General features: G+C 45.0%; 1 long non-coding RNA gene across 1 annotated transcript in view; it reads left to right on the plus strand.

Annotated features, from left to right (window-relative positions):
• Positions 1-1,620: 1,620 nt before the first annotated feature.
• LOC124042639 overlaps positions 1,621-4,680 on the plus strand; it is a 19,755-nt gene continuing 16,695 nt past the window's right edge. The window contains exons 1-2 of the long non-coding RNA XR_006840187.1: positions 1,621-1,778; positions 1,811-2,817. This is a non-coding gene — a long non-coding RNA (uncharacterized LOC124042639). The remainder of the gene's footprint in view (positions 1,779-1,810; positions 2,818-4,680) is intronic.

Here is a 4,680-nt window from a genome sequence, read left to right on the forward strand (position 1 = left end):
CTACATTGTGTCTACATAGTCTCTAGATAGTCACTACATAGTCACTACATAGTCTCTACTTATTCACTACATAGTCACTACATAGTCTCTACTTAGTGACTACATTGTGTCTACATAGTCTCTAGATAGTCACTACATAGTCTCTACTTATTCACTACATAGTCTCTAAATAGTTCTGAAGCTACAATATCAAGGGAGGAGAGAGGCTTTAACTCAATTCTCTTTGTCTAAGAGAGCGAGAGAGAGATCCCACTGAAGCCCAGGCTTTACTTAGCATATTGACATTGAAATGTGCTCCTCAGTAGTTTGCTACGAGTAAACAGTCGATAGTGATATTCTAGCACAACTTCTGAATCAGCATACCAACACTTCTGACAGACATTGCTACATATCTACAACCTAAAAGGGTACTTTGGCTGCCCCCATAGGAGAACCCTTTAAATAACCCTATTTAGTTCCAGGTAGAACCCGTTTGGTTCCATGTAGATCCATTTTGGGTTCCATGTAGAACCCTTTCCACAGAGGGTTGGAACCAAAACGTTTTTTTTTTTTTTAAACCGAAGAACTGTTTTGGAACCCTTTTTTTCTAGATTGAATCTTACACATCAAACTAATTTCCCAGCGTTCACAATCCCACATTGATAAGTTTCTGTTTTACGACCATATTGATGATTGATTATGTGTTATTGAGTGAAAGGACCCCTTTTACTTTGTCCAATCAATGCTTCAACAAAACAGATGTCGTAAAAATCGAATCAAATTTTATTGGTCACATCCACATGGTCAGCAGATGTTAATGTGAGTGTAGCGAAATGCTGGTGCTTCTAGTTCCGACAGTGCAGTAATAACTAACTAAGTAATCTAACAATTCCCCAACAACTACCTGATACACACAAATCTAAAGGGGTGAATGGGAACATGTACATAAATGTATATGGATGAGTGATGACTGAGTGGCGTAGGCAAGGTGCAATAGATGCTATAAGATACAGTATGTACATGTGATATGAGTAATGTAAGATATGTAAACATTATTAAAGTGGCATTATTTAGAGTCATTGTTTAAAGTAACTAGTGTTCCATTTATTAAAGTGGACAGTGATTGGGTCTCCATGTAGGCAGCAGACTCTGAGTTAGTGATGGCTGTTCAGCAGTCTGATGGCCTTGAGATAGAAGCTGTTTTTCAGTCTCTCCGTCCCTGCTTTGATGCACCTGTACTGACCTCGCCTTCTGGGTGATAGCGGGGTGAACAGGCAGTGGCTCGGGTACTGACCTCGCCTTCTGGATGATCGCGGTGTGAACAGGCAGTGGCTCGGGTACTGACCTCGCCTTCTGGATGATAGCGGGGTGAACAGGCAGTGGCTCGGGTACTGACCTCGCCTTCTGGATGATAGCGGGGTGAACAGGCAGTGGCTCGGGTACTGACCTCGCCTTCTGGATGATAACAGGGTGAACAGGCAGTGGCTCGGGTGGTTGTTGTCCTTGATGATCTTTTTTGGCCTTCCTGTGACATTGGGTGCTGTAGGTGTCCTGGAGGGCAGGTAGTTTGCCCCTGGTGATGCTTTGTGCAGACCGCACCACCCTCTGGAGAGCCGTACAGTTGTGGGCGGAGCAGTTGCCGTACCAGGATGTGATACAGTCTGACAGGATGCTCTTGATTGTGCATCTGTAAAAGTTTGTGAGGGTTTTAGGTGACAAGCCAAATTTCTTCAGCCTCCTGAAGAAACAACATCTCCAATAAACATCCTTATAAATTCACTCACTGAGTCAGTGTATAGGTCCATGTCCATTACAAGCATTCAGTGTATAGGTCCATGTCCATTACAAGCATTTCGCTACACTCGCATTAACATCTGCTAACCATGCTAACCATGTGTATGTGACAAATAAAATTTTATTTGATTTTGATTCTCTGAGGCTGACCGGACTGAATAGGGACCGTTTGGGACACATCCCTAATGTATTACTTTTCATCTGGGCTCCTGGTCGTAGTGTACAACAGAGTGAATAGGGACCGTTTGGGGACACCACAACGCTAATGTATTATGTACGCTAATGTACCGTGCTTTTACACCTGCATTGTTTGCTGTTTGGGGTTTTAGGCTGGGTTTCTGTACAGCACTTTGAGATATCAGCTGATGTACGAAGGGCTATATAAATACATTTGATTTGATTTGAAATAAATTTGATTTACTTTTCATCTGGGCCCCTGGTCGTAGTGTACAACAGAGTGAATAGGGACCGTTTGGGACACGACCCTAATGTATGATGGAGTACTCATAACTCAATACATGTTATTATGGGAACTTGGTAGTGTGGGATATTGAGGCAGAATTATTAAACCCAGGGTACACACACTGAAATCCCTGCAGATTTTAGAATCAATATTGCTGAGGTCCTCAAGGAGGCTTCTGGGTTACAATATCAGCAACACGTCACTAATGGGAATAACAGACCATTGAAAGAGTTCATTAGGTTGAATAAGTTGAGATGTTGCCTGCCCTACCAAGCGACAAGTTTAGCCTGGTTTGTGTGTGCATTTGTGCGTACCTTTCTGCATTGACTGTGTGCCTCCTACCCCCCCTGTACACTCCTCATACAGCCCAGCCTGGCAGATGGCTCCCCTGTCCTGCTTGCCAGGAATAGCATGTGAATTAAAGGTTATACCCACCAGGTTTGAAGTGCTGCCAACTCCGGCTCAGCTCCGGCTCAGCTCCAGCTCAGCTCCGGTCGGTGCTGCAGCCCCAGCAGCCTCGGCCCACCTGCCTGTCAGCCCCGAGACATCTGGCTCCATGAGCGTGGAATGAGCATTGTGCTGTGAGGAATCATTGTCATCTGTTCAGTTCAGCAGTCTGTCTGAGAATACACTTTAGTGTGTGTGTGTGTGTGTGAGCTGCTCTACTATAACGTCCTGAATATTCGCTGCCTTTGAAAAATAGCTGATACATTTCCTCCTCTTCAACTGGACTTCATAGAAAATTCCCTGTAATTCTCTTATCTAGAACCCTGGACCACCAGGGTAGTACTTCAGGTCATCTCCTAGCTAGAACCCTGGACCACCAGGGTAGTAATTCAGGTCGACTCCTAGCTAGAACCCTGGACCACCAGGTAGTACTTCGGGTCGACTCCTAGCTAGAACCCTGGACCACCAGGGTAGTAATTCAGGTCATCTCCTAGCTAGAACCCTGGACCACCAGGTAGTACTTCGGGTCGACTCCTAGCTAGAACCCTGGACCACCAGGGTAGTACTTCAGGTCAACTCCTAGCTAGAGCCCTGGACCGGGTTGGTTACTTTCAAAATGGAATCTGTTACTCGCTACCCGTCCGAAATTGTATTCGGTAACATAACTTTTGGATTACCCAAACTCAGTAATGTGATGTGATTACTTTAGTTACTTTTAAATTACTTTCTCTTTTGCATTAAATAATACATCTAAATATAACCTTCATTTAACTAGGCAAGTCAAATTCTTATTTACAATGACAGCCTAGGAACAGTGATTTACCTGCCTTGTTCAGCCTACACTAATGTCCTCCGTAGACTACACCACTAATGTCCTCTATAGACTACACTGATGTCCTCCGTAGACTACACCACTAATGTCCTCCATAGACTACACCACTAATGTCCTCCGTAGACTACACTGATGTCCTCTATAGACTACACCACTAATGTCCTCCGTAGACTACACCACTAATGTCCTCCGTAGACTACACCACTAATGTCCTCTGTAGACTACACTGATGTCCTCCGTAGACTACACCACTAATGTCCTCTGTAGACTACACTGATGTCCTCCGTAGACTACACCACTAATGTCCTCTGTAGACTACATCACTAATGTCCTCCGTAGACTACACCACTAATGTCCTCCGTAGACTACACCACTAATGTCCTCCGTAGACTACACCACTAATGTCCTCCGTAGACTACACCACTAATGTCCTCCGTAGACTACACCACGAATGTCCTCTGTAGACTACACTGCTGTCCTCCGTAGACTACACCACTAATGTCCTCTGTAGACTACACTGCTGTCCTCCGTAGACTACACCACTAATGTCCTCCGTAGACTACACCACTAATGTCCTCTGTAGACTACACTGCTGTCCTCTGTAGACTACACCACTAATGTCCTCTGCAGACTACACCACTAATGTCCTCTGTAGACTACACCACTAATGTCCTCCGTAGACTACACCACTAATGTCCTCTGTAGACTACACCACTAATGTCCTCTGTAGACTACACTGCTGTCCTCCGTAGACTACACCACTAATGTCCTCCGTAGACTACACCTGTCCTCTGTAGACTACACTGCTGTCCTCTGTAGACTACACCACTAATGTCCTCTGTAGACTACACCACTAATGTCCTCTGTAGACTACACTGATGTCCTCTGTAGACTACACCACTAATGTCCTCCGTAGACTACACCACTAATGTCCTCTGTAGACTACACTGATGTCCTCTGTAGACTACACCACTAATGTCCTCTGTAGACTACACCACGAATGTCCTCCGTAGACTACACCCCTAATGTCCTCCGTAGACTACACCACTGCTGTCCTCCGTAGACTACACCACTAATGTCCTCCGTAGACTACACCACTGCTGTCCTCCGTAGACTACACCACTAATGTCCTCCGTAGACTACACCACTGCTGTCCTCCGTAGAC

This window comes from Oncorhynchus gorbuscha, linkage group LG09, assembly GCF_021184085.1.
Source record: "Oncorhynchus gorbuscha isolate QuinsamMale2020 ecotype Even-year linkage group LG09, OgorEven_v1.0, whole genome shotgun sequence".
In the NCBI taxonomy this organism is placed as follows: domain Eukaryota; kingdom Metazoa; phylum Chordata; class Actinopteri; order Salmoniformes; family Salmonidae; genus Oncorhynchus; species Oncorhynchus gorbuscha.